The following is a 16,316-nucleotide window of genomic DNA, read 5'->3' as shown; positions in this document are numbered from 1 at the left end:
GGGCTTGTCTGGGAATTGAACCCAGGACCTCCCCTACCCGAAGCGGGAATCATACCACTAGACCAACAAGCCCTATACAACATGACTTACCAACTTTCCAAAAAGTTTATATTTTATTTGCGGAGACACTGTAACTCCACTTTCATTAGCTCACATTTTGATTCACTTTTTCAGGATTTGAACCCCAGACCCGAGGCAAAAATCATACGACTAGAACGGGGGTCAGCAAACCGCGGCTCTCGAACCGCATGCTGCTCTTTAGTGCTCTTTACTCCCTGGAGCATTTTTTAAAAAAGGACTGAAAAGGGAATAGGATGGGAGGGGGAAATCACTATTTTGTTTTAGTATGTTTTTTGTTTGAGGACAAACATGACACAAACCTTCCCAGTTGTTAGAAAACCCACTGTTTAATACACTATATTGCCAAAAGCATTTTGCCACCCATCCAAATGATCAGAATGAGGTGTCCTAATCACTTGGACCGGCTACAGGTGTGTAAAATGAAGCACTTAGGCATGGAGACAGTTTCTACATACATTTGTGAAAGAAATGATTTCCAGTGATTTCCAGCGTGGAACTGTCACAGGATGCCACCTAAGCTACAAATCCAGTCGTGAAATTTCCTTGCTCCTAAATATTCCAAAGACAACTATCGGCTTTTTTATAAGAAAATTACAGAGTTCGGAAACAACAGCAACTCAGCCACAAAATGGTAGGCTACGTAATCCGACAGCGGATGCTGAAGCACATAGTGCAAAGAGGTCGCCAACTTTCTGCACAGTCAGTTGCTACAAAGCACCAAACTTCATGTGACCTTCTAATTAGTGTTATGGCGCATGCGCAGTCTGCTTAACCCTCCTGCATTTGAGTGTCACAATTCGTCATCTGACTGCTCGCCCGGACACGCTCACGCTGAGCTCAGCATGCCCACGCAGCGACAAGCCTGCACTCAATTGCTAATCTGCACACCTGGTATTGATGAGGGTGAGCTGGATAAAAGACCAGTGGACCCAAGGATCGGCGCGGTATCTTAATAGTTTTCATGGTGTACTTACCCTCCCGTCTCACTTTTCCCCGGATCTCCTTCTGTCTTCTGACTGCCTCCCTCGTTCCTCGACTCCTCGCTCGCCCCTGGACTCCAACGCCTCTCTCTCGCCCCTGATCATCTGCCATGGACTGCCTCGTTCCTTCGCTCTCGTCAACACTTCAGTTAATCTACACACATAATAACACACATTCGCACTTACGTTTAACAGACTCGATTTCCTTAGTTTATTTAGTGGTGTTTTTTGGTATTGTTATATATACATTGACTTTATATATAATAAATTGTACTTTACTGTCCTCTGGTGTCAGTCTGCTGTCATCTTCCCTAGTCAAAACATAACAATTAGCCTACATACAGTACGCAGAGAGCTTTATGGAATGGTATTCCTTTGCCGAGCAGCCGCATCCAAGCCATACATCCAAGTCTAATGCAAACCGTTGGATGCAGTGGTGTAACGCACGTCGCCACCGGACTCTAGAGCAGTGGAAATGCGTTTTCCGGAGTTATGAATCACGCGTTTCCATCTGGCAATCTGATGGACGAGTCTGGGTTTGGAGGTTGCCTGGAGAACGGTGTGAAATTTGGTGGAGGAGAAATTATGGTATGGGGTTGTTTTTCAGGAGTTGGGCTTGTGAAAGGAACTTAGAATACTCTAGGATACCAAAATATTTTGGACAATTCCATGCTCCCGAGTCCCAACCTTGTGGGAACAGATTGGAGCCACATCACCAACATGGACGAGGTGCAGCTCACTTTTGACATCCCGGTGAACCACAATGTCAAGAAGAAGCTCCCCACAGCCAAAAAGTGACGTTGAAGTTTGCGCGTCTCCCTCGTCGAAAAAGACCTCGAAGGCGGAGTGGGCGGATGATGGTTGCTTAGAAGCTCCACAACGGTCACAAAGGCGGCAGAAGGCTGCAGCAAAGATGGGCCCCCAATTGTCTTGGTCCCTATGCCATTGAAACCCTGGCCTTCTATTTGCCAAGGACAGTGTGGTGGCTGTCTGTGCACCAGTCTTCCCACTTTAAAAGATTCCACACACAGGCGTTCTCCTGAAGGCAATCCCACCAACAGGAGGACAGTCATACTCCTTTCAAGTGATTGGCAACGACTTTAACTTTATATAAGACTTTTAAACTCTTTTTGATAGGAGCCTATTAAAACTAATACAGACACTTATGTAATGCATTGTCTTCATTATAACACTTATATAAGACATTTAAAGTCATTTTGATAGTAGGTTATTCTAGCTAATAAAGATACTTACAACACGTGTTACCTTCATTATAAGACTTATTTATGGCTTTTCATTTTGTGTGGCTCCAGGTAGATTAGTTTTTTGTATTTTTGGTCTCACTTCGACGCACAGCAAGGGCTCTGGAACCACTTCTCTCGAGAGGGATTGGACCCTCTTCCACTCTGGCGTTGCCGGCAGTGAGAGGCGACGGGCTGGGGTGGCAATTCTTGTTTCCCCCCGGCTCAAAGCCTGTACGTTGGAGTTCAACCCGGTGGACGAAAGGGTAGCCTCCCTCCGCCTTCGGGTGGGGGGACGGGTCCTGACTGTTGTTTGTGCTTATGCACCAAACAGCAGTTCAGAGTACCCACCCTTTTTGGGAACACTCGAGGGAGTACTGGAAAGTGCTCCCCCGGGTGATTCCCTTGTCCTACTGGGAGACTTCAACGCTCACGTTGGCAACGACAGTGAAACCTGGAGAGAAGTGATTGGGAAGAATGGCCGCCCGGATCTGAACCCGAGTGGTGTTTTGTTATTGGACTTTTGTGCTCGTCACAGTTTGTCGATAACAAACACCATGTTCAAACATAAGGGTGTCCATATGTGCACTTGGCACCAGGACACCCTAGGCCGCAGTTCCATGATCGACTTTGTAGTTGTGTCATCGGATTTGCGGCCTCATGTTCTGGACACTCGGGTGAAGAGAGGGGCGGAGCTTTCTACCGATCACCACCTGGTGGTGAGTTGGCTGTGATGGAGGGGGAGGATGCCGGACAGACCTGGGAGGCCCAAACGCATTGTGAGGGTCTGCTGGGAACGTCTGGCAGAGTCTCCTGTCAGACAAAGTTTCAATTCCCACCTCCGGAAGAACTTTGAACATGTCACGAGGGAGGTGCTGGACATTGAGTCCGAGTGGGCCATGTTCCGCACCTCTATTGTCGAGGCGGCAGATCGGAGCTGTGGCCGCAAGGTAGTTGGTGCCTGTCGGGGCGGAAATCCTAAAACCCCTTGGTGGACACCAGCGTTGAGGGATGCCGTCAAGCTGAAGAAGGAGTCCTATCGGGTCCTTTTGGCTCATAGGACTCTGGAGGCAGTGGACAGGTACCGACAGGCCAAGCGGTGTGCTGCTTCAGCGGTCGCGGAGGCAAAAACTCGGACATGGGAAGAGTTCGGGGAAGCCATGGAAAACGACATACGGACGGCTTCGAAGCGATTCTGGACCACCGCCCGCCGCCTCAGGAAGGGGAAGCAGTGCACTATCAACACCGTGTATGGTGCGGATGGTGTTCAGCTGACCCCGACCGCGGATGTTGTGGATAGGTGGAAGGAATACTTCGAAGACCTCCTCAATCCCACCAACACGTCTTCCTATGAGGAAGCAGTGCCTGGGGAATCTGTGGTGGACTCTCCTATTTCTGGGGCTGAGGTCGCTGAGGTAGTTAAAAAGCTCCTCGGTGGCAAGGCCCCAGGGGTGGACGAGATCCGCCCGGAGTTCCTTAAGGCTCTGGATGCTGTGGGGCTGTCTTGGTTGACAAGACTTTGCAGCATCGCGTGGACATCGGGGGCGGTACCTCTGGATTGGCAGACCGGGGTGGTGGTTCCTCTCTTTAAGAAGGGGGACCGGAGGGTGTGTTCCAACTATCGTGGGATCACACTCTTCAGCCTTCCCGGTAAGGTTTATTCAGGTGTACTGGAGAGGAGGCTACGTCGGATAGTCGAACCTCGGATTCAGGAGGAACAGTGTGGTTTTCGTCCTGGTCGTGGAACTGTGGACCAGCTCTATACTCTCGGCAGGGTTCTTGAGGGTGCATGGGAGTTTGCCCAACCAGTCTACATGTGCTTTGTGGACTTGGAGAAGGCATTCGACCGTGTCCCTCGGGAAGTCCTGTGGGGAGTGCTCAGAGAGTATGGGGTATCGGACTGTCTTATTATGGCGGTCCGTTCCCTGTACGATCAGTGCCAGAGCCTGGTTCGCATTGCCGGCAGTAAGTCAAACACATTTCCAGTGAGGGTTGGACTCCGCCAAGGCTGTCCTTTGTCACCGATTCTGTTCATAACTTTTATGGACAGAATTTCTAGGCGCAGTCAAGGCGTTGAGGGGTTCCGGTTTGGTAACCGCAGGATTAGGTCTCTGCTTTTTGCAGATGATGTGGTCCTGATGGCTTCATCTGACCGGGATCTTCAGCTCTCGCTGGATCGGTTCGCAGCCGAGTGTGAAGCGACCGGAATGAGAATCAGCACCTCCAAATCCGAGTCCATGGTTCTCGCCCGGAAAAGGGTGGAGTGCCATCTCCGGGTTGGGGAGGAGACCCTGCCCCAAGTGGAGGAGTTCAAGTACCTAGGAGTCTTGTTCACGAGTGAGGGAAGAGTGGATCGTGAGATCGACAGGCGGATCGGTGCGGCGTCTTCAGTAATACGGACGTTGTACCGATCCGTTGTGGTGAAGAAGGAGCTGAGCCGGAAGGCAAAGCTCTCAATTTACCGGTCGATCTATGTTCCCATCCTCACCTATGGTCATGAGCTTTGGGTCATGACCAAAAGGATAAGATCACGGGTACAAGCGGCCGAAATGAGTTTCCTCCGCCGTGTGGCGGGGCTCTCCCTTAGAGATAGGGTGAGAAGCTCTGCCATCCGGGAGGAACTCAAAGTAAAGCCGCTGCTCCTTCACATCGAGAGGAGCCAGATGAGGTGGTTCGGGCATCTGGTCAGGATGCCACCCGAACGCCTCCCTAGGGAGGTGTTTAGGGCACGTCCAACCGGTAGGAGGCCACGGGGAAGACCCAGGACACGTTGGGAAGACTATGTCTCCCGGCTGGCCTGGGAACGCCTCGGGATCCCCCGGGAAGAGCTAGACGAAGTGGCTGGGGAGAGGGAAGTCTGGGTTTCCCTGCTTAGGCTGTTGCCCCCGCGACCCGACCTCGGATAAGCGGAAGATGATGGATGGATGGATATTTTTAGTCCAATATGGCTCTTTCACTGTTTTGGGTTGCCGACTCCTGGACTAGACCAACAAGCTTTGAGTTGTGATTTTGCAAGAATTTCAATAAATGTGATTATTTAATTGGGGACACCATCTAAATCTGGGCCTCCATATTGCACTTTTAACACAAATCGGATTTACTGCATTTTTTTTGTAAGCCCTAAGGCTTTTGAGCTCAGTCCTGAAACAAAATGAGGTCGTAGATGTAAGAACCACTGTTTTAGATTTTATACATTTTCATTGATCCCTTGAGTGTGTGCTGTTTGGAAAATTGAGCAAAGAGTTTAAAATCACTGTTTGGGGATTATCCGGGAATTGAACCCAGGAATTCACTTCTCGCACCATAGGCGAGAATCATACGACTAGACCAACAAGCCATGCAAAATCATTTTCCAACAAAAAATCTCATGAATTATGAGATTTTAACAGGGACTACAATCTAAAACTGGGTTAATATATTGCACTTATACCACTAATTTAAAGGTATGACTATTTTCATGAAAAAATAAACTAAGGGTTACAAGCTCTGTCCTAAAACAATTACAGCTCGTAAATTGAGGTACCACTCTACTTCATTTTATACATTTTCATTGATCCCTTGAGTGTGTGCAGTTTGGAAAAGTGAGCTCAGAGTTTGAAATGACCATTCATGGCTTGTCCTGGAATTGAAACATGGACCTCTCACACCCAGAGTGAGAATCATACTTCTAGACCAAATTTTCAAAAAAAGTCGCCATTTCATTTGGGGAGACAATCTGTAACTGCACTTTTATTAGCACACATTTTGATTCACTACAATGTTCATGCATAAATGAACAAGAGCTTTTTCAGGATTTGAACCCCAGACCCAAAACAAAAATTATACGATTCGACCAAAAAGCTTTGAGTCGTGATTTTGCAAGAATCTCAATAAATGTGATATTTTGATAGATGACACAATCTGAAACTGGGCTTCCATATTGCACTTTTACCACAAATTTAATTTACTTCGATTTTTTTTTTTTTTTTGCTTTTGAGCCCAGTCCTAGAAAAAAACCGTGGTCGTAGACTTAATACCACTTTATTTGTGTTTCAACAAAACATCTCTCAGGGAACACATTCTGAAACTGGATTAGTATATTACACTTGTACCACTAATTTAAAGGTATGGCTATATTCATGCAAAAAAAAAGAACTAAGGGTTAAAATCTCTGTCCTAAAATAATTAGAGCTCGTAAATTGAGGTAACAGTGTATTTTATTTTAGGGATTTTTATTGATCTATTGAGTCAAAAGTCCTGCATGATTGGGAATTTGACTGTGGACTAATGAAAAACTCCTGATAAACACAAGGGCTTGTCCGGAAATTAAACTCAGGTCTTCTCACACCCTATGCGAGGATCGTACGACTAGACCAACTAGCCCCGAATAATATTGTTCAACAGAAAATCTTATGAATTATGAGATTATAACAGCAAAATCATTCTGAAACTGGGTTAGTATATTGCACTTTTACCACTAATTTAAAGGTATGGCTATTTTCATGCAAAAAAGAACTAAGGGTTACAAGCTCTGTCCTAAAACAATTACAGCTTGTAAATTGAGGTACCCCTGTACTTGATTTTATGGATTTTCTTTGATCCCTTGAGTGTGTGCAGTTTGGAAAAGTGAGCTAAGAGTTTAAAATCACCGTCAGGGTCTTGTCTGAGAATTGAACCCAGGACCTTTCACACCCAAAGCAAGAATCATACTACTAGACCAAAAAGCCCTTATTTTTCCACCAAAAAATTGCATTTTATTGGGGGAGATCATTTGTAACTGCACTTTTATTAACACACATTTTGATTCACTACAATTTTCATGCATAAATGAACAAGAGCGTTTTCAGGATCTGAACCCCAGATCCGATCATACGACTAGATCAACAATTTATGAGTTGTGATTTTGCAAGAATGTCAATAAATGTGATATTTTGATAGGGGGCACAATCTGAAACTGGGCTTCCATATTGCACTTTTAACCCAAATTGAATTTACTGCATTTTTTTTTTCATACCAAAATGAACTAAGGTTTATGAACTCACTTAGCTATGAGTTTAAAATCATTGTTAAGGGCTTGTCCAGGAATTGAACCCAAGACCTCTCGCACCCGATGCGAGTATCACACGACTAGACCAACAAGCACTGAAAACTCCTGTTTCCACAGAGAATTTTGAGATTTTCACAAGGAACACATTCTGAAACTTGTTTAGTGCTCGTCCATGGCACACACCCTGAAACAGTATTGTTCCACAAATCTCATGAAAGGTGAGATGTAAATAGGGTACGCAATTTAAAATTGTATTACACTTTTAACCTAAATTTAAATTAAAAGCCATTTTCCTGTTTAAGTTAACTTTGGATCATTTATGGGCTCAGGCAAAAATAAACTTGTAGTGATACATTTTTCAATTTCATTTTATTTTATAGATCTTTACTGATCCATTGAGTGTGTGCCGTGAGTAGAGGTTAAAGTTTAAAATTAAGTCAAAAGTCATAAAGAAATTCAACTGTGGACAAATTAAAAACTCATGCCTCATGAACACAAGGGATTGTCAGGGAATTAAACCCGGGACCTCTCACACCCTAAGCGAGAATCATACGGCTAGACCAGGGTTCAGCAACCTTTATCATCCAAAGAGCTATTTCGACCCGTTTCACAAAATAAAGAAAACAATGGGAGCCACAAAACTCTTTTGAAATTTAAAATGAAATAACACTGCATACGGAGTTGTTTTTTTTGCTTCCTGCTGTGTATTAACCTTAATATGAAAATGTTATGTTAGTGCGGCCCGCGAGATTTAAATTAATGCCGTTTGACAGCATCACACTTGCCGACCTTCCGGGACACTCCCGGAATCCAGAGCAACTATTTACGCGAATGTCTGCTAAATGTCGCCCTTCAACATTAATACGGGCGTTCCATGAAGGCGCTGCCTTTACCACTCTCTACAACATGTACAAATATCTAGCACAGCCCAGCCACGAGTCACATGTGGCTTCCTTGAACACACTCAGACGACTGCAACGCATACTTGTTCAACAGGCATACAGGTTACACTGAGAGTTGTGATATAATCAATCAATCAATCAATCAATGTTTATTTATATAAGCCCTAAATCACAAATGTTTCAAAGGACTGAACAGACCATTACGACTACGACATCCTCGGAAGAACCCACAAAAGGGCAAGGAAAACTCACACCCAGTGGGCAGGGAGAATTCACATCCCCCCTTTCCGTGCGTCGGTTGAGGTGGGCGGGGTTTGGTGCAAGCGGGGTTGTATAATGTAGCCCGGACGAGTTAGGGATGCATGGGATTCTGGGTATTTGTTCTGTTGTGTTTATGTTGTGTTACAGTGAGGATGTTCTCCAGAAATGTGTTTGTCATTCTTGTTTGGTGTGGTTTCACAGTGTGGCACATATTAGTAAGAGTGTTAAAGTTGTTTATATCACAACTCTCAGTGTAACCTGTATAGCTGTTGACCAAGTATGTCTTGCAGTCACTTTCGTTTGACACCAGAGGCTGTGTTCTACATGTGACCAGCTGGCACGCAGATAGCAGTGTGTAAAAGCGGGCGCGAGAATATTGGCCCCGGGTGATTGCTGAGAGAAGCATTCAACTCCGTAAATCTCTCGGGATAATCGGGGGTGTCGGCAAGTATGCAGCTGAGCCACATGCGGCTCCGCAGGTTGCCGACCCCTGGACTAGATCAACAAATTATGAGTTGTGATTTTGCAAGAATGTCAATAAATGTGATATTTTGGTAGGGGACACAATTTGAAACTGGGCTTCCATAATACACTTTTAACCCACATTGGATTTACTGAATTTTTTTTTCCTACCAAAATGAACTAAGGCTTATGAACTCATTCCTATGACAAAATGTGGTCGTAGATTTAAGTACAACTGTATTTGATTTTATCAAAATGTTGTCGATCCCTTGATTGTGTGCAGTTTAGAAAACTGAGCTAAGAGTTTAAAGTTACTCTTCAGGGTATCCTGGAAATTGAACTCAAAACCTCTTGTAATCTTAGTGAGAATCATACAATTACACCAACAAGCGCATGTGTACAGGTGGGAAAATAATGACTGAAAACAGATATTGTATACACAAGGGCTCGTCCATGGCACACACCCTGAAACAGTATTGTTCCACAAATCTCATGAAAGGTGAGATGTAAATAGGGTACACAATCTTAAATTTGGCCCTGCGACGAGGTGGCGACTTGTCCAGGGTGTATCCCGCCTCCCGCCCGAATGCAGCTGAGATAGGAGGCAGCGACCCCCCGCAACCCCAAAAGGGACAAGCCGCAGAAAATGGATGGATGGTTGGAATCTAAAATTGTATTACACTTTTAACCTAAATTTAAATTAAAAGCCATTTTCATGCTTAAATTAATTTTGGTTCATTTATGGGCTCAGGCAAAAAGAAAATGTATTGTTATAAAAAAATACATATATATTCTATAGATCTTCATTGATCCAATGAGTGTCTGCTGTATGGAAAATTGAGGTAAATGTTAAGATGAAGTCTCACGTAACAAATGAAATGACTTTACAACTGTCTGTGTGAGGTAAAAAGTCATGATTGAATAAAGGAATTACAAACCAGGGCTTGCAAAAAGTAAGTCAAATGGAATTCGTAGGTTTCACAATTAGGTTCCACCAAGAATTGAACTTGGATTATTAGTTCAGAGGATAGCACACTAGCCATTACACCATGGAAACTGATATGAAGTCACAAAACTATTAAATCCAACATCACATAGGATTTGATTTGATTTGATAGATTTTTACTGATCTATTGAGTGTGTGCCGCGAAAAAAAGAAGTTAAAGTTTAAAATTAAGTCGAAAGTCATACATGAAAAGATATTCAATTGTGGACTAATGAAGAACTCAGGCCTCATGTACACAAGGGTTTGTCCAGGAATTGGATCCGGGATCTCTCGCACCCTAAGCGAGAATCATACGACTAGACCAACAAGCACGACAAAGTAATGTTTCAACAAAGATTTGTGAGATTTTAACAAGGAACACATTCTGAAACTGGATTAGTGTGTAACATTTTTACCACTAATTTAAAGGTATGGCTATTTTCATGCAGAAAATAATTAAGGGTTACAAGGTCCGTCCTAAAACAATTAGAAATCATGAATTGAGGAACCACTGTACGCGACCCCAAAGGGAATTAGCGGTAAAAAATGGATGGATGGATGAGTGTGTGGCGTGAGTAAAATAGATGTTAAAGTTTTAAAAATAAGTCGAAAATCATACATGAAAATAAATTCAATTGTGGACAAATAAAAAGCTAATGCCTGATAAACACAAGGGCTTTTCCGGGAATTGAACCCCGGACCTCTCGCACCCGAAGCAAGAATCATACCATTAGACCAACAAGCCCTTATAACTATTCACAAAAATGCATTTTATTCGCGGAGATCATTGGTAACTGCACTTTTAATAACACACATTTTGATTCACTACAATTTTCATGCATAAATGAACAAGAGCTTTTTCAGGAATTGAACCCCAGATCCCATCATACGACTAAATCAACAATTTAGTCGTATGATGATTTTATACTCTTTCCAAGGGATCCACGACATTTTATAAAATCAAATACAGTTGTACTTAAATCTATGACCACATTTTGTTCTGGAATTGAGCTCATCAGCCTTAGTTCATTTTGGTATGAAAAAAAAAAAAGGGCAGTAAATCCAATTGGGGTTAAAAGTGCAAAATGGAAGCCCAGTTTCAGATTGTGTCCTCTATCAAAATATCAGATTTATTGACATTCTTGCAAAACCACAACTCATAAATTGATGATTTAGTCGTATGATCGGATCTGGGGTTCAATTTCTGAAAATGCCCTTGTTCAATTATGCATGAAAATTGCAGTGAATTAAAATGTGTGTTATTAAAAGTGCAGTTACCAATGATCTCCACAAATAGAATGCATTTTTATGTGGAGTTTAACGGTTTGTTGGTCTAGTGGTATGATTCTCGCTTTGGGTGTGAGAGGTGCTGGGTTCAATTCCCAGACAAGCCCATAACTGTGATATTAAACTCTTAGCTCAATTTTCCAAACTGCACACACCCGAGGGATCAATAAAATTCCATAAAATGAAGTACATTTTTACAAGCTTTAATTGTTTTAGGACAGAGCTTGTAACCCTTAGTTCTTTTTTGCATGAAAATAGCCATACCTTTAAATTAGTGGTAAAAGTGCGATATACTAAGCTAGTTTTAGATTGTGTTCCTTATTAAAATCTCACAATTCATCAGATTTTTTTGATGAATCATATTTTTTGGGGGCTTGTTGATCTACTCGTATGATTCTTGCTTCAGTTGCAAGAGGTCAAGGGTTCAATTTCCGGAAAAGCCCTTGTGTTTATCAGGCATGAGTTTCTCATTTGTCCACAATTGAATTTCTTTTCATGTATGATTTTCTACTTATTTTTAAAACTTTAACCTCTATTATACTCACGCCACACACTCCTCCTTCCATCCATTTCCTACCGCTTATTCCCTTTGGGGTAGCGGGGGGTGCTGGTGCCTATCTCAGCTACAATCAGGCGGAAGGCGGGTACACCCTGGACAAGTTGCCACCTCATCGCAGGGCCAACACAGATAGACAGACAACATTCACACTCACATTCACACAGACAGTTGTAAAGTCGTTTCATTTGTGATGTGAGACTTCATCTTAACGTTTGCATCAATTTTCCAAACTGCGCACACTTAAGGGATCAAAAACAATGTAAAAACTGAAGTACAGTGGTACCTCAATTTAATATCTCTAATTGTTTTAGGACGGCCCTTGTAACCCTTAATTCTTTTTTGCATGAAAATAGCCATACCTTTAAATTAGTGGTAAAAATGTTACACACTAACCCAGATTCAGAATGTGTTCCTTGTTAAAATCTCACAATTCTTTGTTGAAACATGACTTTTCTGGACTTGTTGGTCTAGTTACTAGACCAACAAGTCCAGAAAAGTCAGGTTTCAACAAAAAATCTCATGAATTTTGAGATTTAAACAGGGAACACAATCTAAATCTAGGTTAGTATGTTGCACTTTTACCATTAATTTAATAAAAGTTGATAAAAAATTACTCCAAATTCTTCTATTTGGCATCAGGCCAAACAGCTGTGTTTGCGTCAATTTATGTACATGTTATGTATCTACATGTTATGTATCTACATGTTATTTACGTACATGTTAGGTATCTACATGTTATGTATCTACATGTTATGTACGTACATGTTAGGTATCTACATGTGCACAACAGAGGAGCTAGTTTACTTCTAAGAGTAGCGTACAGTAAGTGTGTTTGCGAGAATGTCATCGTGTTGGCTGTGTGAGTGACATCGGTGAGTGAGTGGGCGAGTAAAGAGAGAGAGAAATGTAGAGTGTTCATTGCGCAGAAGAGTGATGAACAGGTCCGGTTGTGTCCTGCAAAACTAATAATCAAGCAAACAGATTGTCACGAATCGGCGGCCTCGTCATTCTGACCCGAAAGCGGAGCTAAGCAGACAAATTCCCAGGTGAAGTGAAGGGTGTTACCCCTGATGAAAACATCCACCCAGGAAGGAACGTCTGCCCTGTGCTCCTCTACTACGGTCTGCACCGGAGTTGAACAGCAGGACAGGTGTAACAACATTATTACCTGTCACTCTTTATAACTGTTTGTGAAGATCTGAATGATTATTGTTTAAACGTTTACCTAAGTTTGAAGCAACGGTGGTAATACTAATCGCCACATTTGGCGAGGCGTGTTTTAAAGCACAAATTGCAGCACGGCACCTCCTTGTTTAAAGTGTTACTTTTATTGTTAGTTTTGAAGCCCAAATACCCCCATATTGTACTTCAGCACATTGTCATTTTTTGCCATTCCTCCTCTCTATGATGTCATTGCTTGTATGCACTTTGTGTGTGCGTTCTGACACACTCAATATATAGAATATATATACATGCTATATATACATATACATGATATATATATATATATATATATATATATATATATATATATATATATATATATATATATATATATATATATATATATATATATATACATATATATATACACACACATACATATATATCTTTTTATACATAAAAACCCCGTTTCCATATGAGTTGGGAAATTGTGTTAGATGTAAATATAAACAGAATACAATGATTTGCAAATACTTTTCAACCCATATTCAGTTGAATGCACGACAAAGACAAGATATTTGATGTTCAAACTCATAAACTTTATTTTTTTTTTTCAAATAATAATTAACTTAGAATTTAATGGTTGCAACATGTGCCAAAGTAGTTGGGAAAGGGCATGTTCACCACTGTGTTACATCACCTTTTCTTTTACTAACACTCAATAAACGTTTGGGAACTACGGAAACTAATTGTTGAAGCTTTGAAAGTGGAATTCTTTCCCATTGTAGTTTTATGTAGAGCTTCAGTCGTTCAACAGTCCGGGGTCTCCGCTGTCGTATTTTACGCTTCATAATGCGCCACACATTTTCCATGGGAGACAGGTCTGGACTGCAGGCGGGCCAGGAAAGTACCCGCACTCTTTTTTAACGAAGCCACGCTGTCGTAACACGTGCAGAATGTGGCTTGGCATTGTCTTTCTGAAATAAGCAGGGGCATCCATGAAAAAGACGGCGCTTAGATGGCAGCATATGTTTTTCCAAAACCTGTATGTACCTTTCAGCTTTAATGGTGCCTTCACAGATATGTAAGTAACCCATGCCTTGGGCACTAATGCACCCCATACCATCACAGATGCTCGCTTTTGAACTTTCCGTCAATAACAGTCTGGATGGTTTGCTTCCCCTTCGGTCCGGATGACACGATGTAGAATATTTCCAAAAACAATTAGAAATGTGGACTCCTCAGACCACAGAACACTTTTCCACTTTGCATCAGTCCATCTTAGATGATCTCCGGCCCAGAGAAGCCGGCGCCGTTTCTGGATGTTGTTGATAAATGGCTTTCGCTTTGCATAGTAAAGCTTTAACTTGCACTTACAGATGTAGCGACAAACTGTATTTAGTGACAGTGGTTTTCTGAAGTGTTCCTGAGCCCATGTAGTGATATCTTTTAGAGATTGATGTCAGTTTTTGATACAGTGCCGTCTGAGGGATCGGAGGTCACGGTCCTTCAATGTTGGTTTCCAGCCATGCCGCTTACGTGGAGTGATTTCTACAGATTCTCTGAACCTTTTGATGATATTATGGATCGTAGATGTTGAAATCCCTACATTTCTTGCGATTGCACTTTGAGAAACGTTGTTCTTAAACTGTTTGACTATTTGCTCACGCATTTGTGGACAAAGGGGTGTACCTCGCCCCATCCTTTCTTGTCAAAGACTGAGCATTTTTTGGGAAGCTGTTTTTATTCCCAATCATGGCACCCACCTGTTCCCAATTAGCCTGCACACCTGTGGGATGTCCTAATAAGTGTTCGATTAGCATTCCTCAACGTTATCAGTATTTATTGCCACCTTTCCCAACTTCTTTGTCACAAACTGATGGCATTAAATTCTAAAGTTAATGATTATTTGCACAAAAAAAAAAGTTTATCAGTTTGAACATCAAATATGTTGTCTTTGTAGAATATTTAACTGAATATGGGTTGAAAATGATTTGCAAATCATTGTATTCTGTTTATATTTACATCTAACACAATTCCCAACTCATATGGAATCGGGGTTTGTAGTAGCAGCAGCAGCAGCAACAGGAGCAATTGGGACTTATGTTATCTCTGCCAATTCCAGTCTGATGACCCCTTACAAACACCCAAAGGCGAAGGACTTTTGTTGCTAGAAAAGGATCTCAAAGATTTTATTGAAATTACAAATGCTATACCTTTATGTATAAATGTCGCCATTGATCCATTGACTGATGGTTCAGGTATCCCATCAACACTTGTATTAAATAAGGCCAAACACCACAAACGCTGCAGAAGCTACTGTCTTAGTTCTCCTGTTAAAAAGGCTACAAAGCATGGGTATCATGCTGCCCTCTCCTTATTAAGTCCTAAAAAGCTTCGATCAAGTCATCCCCAAACCAGTGGTAATCATTGTGTGATATGTGAATATTTCATATAAACATTAGAAAGGAATCATGCATGTTGCACCAGGTTTTAGTCATAACAACGCCCAAGTTACGTCCAATGTCTTCAGAGTAGCAAAACGCCACTTGGAAATATGCAAATTAGGGGTCAAGACACACACAGAAATAAAAATGAGCATTTCAACACATTTCTAATTGTCAAAACACATGAAATAGACACAAAGTTTACATTTGTAGCTCATCTGTTTCAAATGTTACAAGCAGCGGCCATATTTGATTGGCCGCTGTGGCGACCCCAAAGGTCAGCAGCGTGGGCGCCCTAGCTAAATCATTTAAGTATGCCCTGTGCCAAATTTGGCCTTTTTAGACAAAAGTGAACGAAAATCTCCCTAAGGTCCTCCACTAAAATGTACTGTTGTTACTTTACATCAGGGGTGTCCAAAGTACGGCCCGGGGGCCATTTGCGGCCCGCAGCTAATCGTTTACCGGCCCGCCACACATTCTGCAAAAATGGCAAAATTGATAGTATTGCAAAAATTAAAAAAACATTTAAAAAAAGTGGAATGAGGTGAAATCTAATGAGAAAAAGTGGCAATGTTGACACAAAGCTGCCATGCAGGCAGCTCTTTTGTTCCTTTTGTCTTTATTTTCATTTTTTTTCCATTGCTCAAAAAAAAGGACAAAAAAAATCTATGTTATAATGAATTTATTCTTAAAAATTATCACTTAAAATTGTTTTATGTGGAAAAAATATTGCATATGTTGTGTAGTTGCCGTATAAAAACATCAAAGTTTGGACAAAAGAGCATAAAACAAACAAAATAGGCGGTCCATGGGTCAGGCAGATGATCAGGGGCGAGAGAGAGGCGTTGGAGTCCAGGGACGAGCGAGGAGTCGAGGAACGAGGGAGGCAGTCAGAGGACAGAAGGAGATCCGGGGAAAAGT

At 42.2% G+C, this 16,316-nt stretch overlaps 2 non-coding genes across 2 annotated transcripts; one reads left to right on the top strand and one right to left on the bottom strand.

Annotated features, from left to right (window-relative positions):
• trnap-cgg (transfer RNA proline (anticodon CGG)) lies at positions 1-72 on the bottom strand. Its single transcript has one exon. It is a non-coding gene; the product is annotated as a tRNA-Pro (tRNA).
• An 11,188-nt stretch (positions 73-11,260) lies between these two features.
• On the top strand, positions 11,261-11,332 carry trnap-ugg (transfer RNA proline (anticodon UGG)). Its single transcript has one exon. It is a non-coding gene; the product is annotated as a tRNA-Pro (tRNA).
• Positions 11,333-16,316: the final 4,984 nt, after the last annotated feature.

The sequence above is a fragment of the Nerophis ophidion genome, linkage group LG21 (assembly GCF_033978795.1).
Source record: "Nerophis ophidion isolate RoL-2023_Sa linkage group LG21, RoL_Noph_v1.0, whole genome shotgun sequence".
Classification (NCBI taxonomy): Eukaryota; Metazoa; Chordata; class Actinopteri; order Syngnathiformes; family Syngnathidae; genus Nerophis; species Nerophis ophidion.
This window is presented reverse-complemented; position numbering and strand designations above follow the sequence as displayed.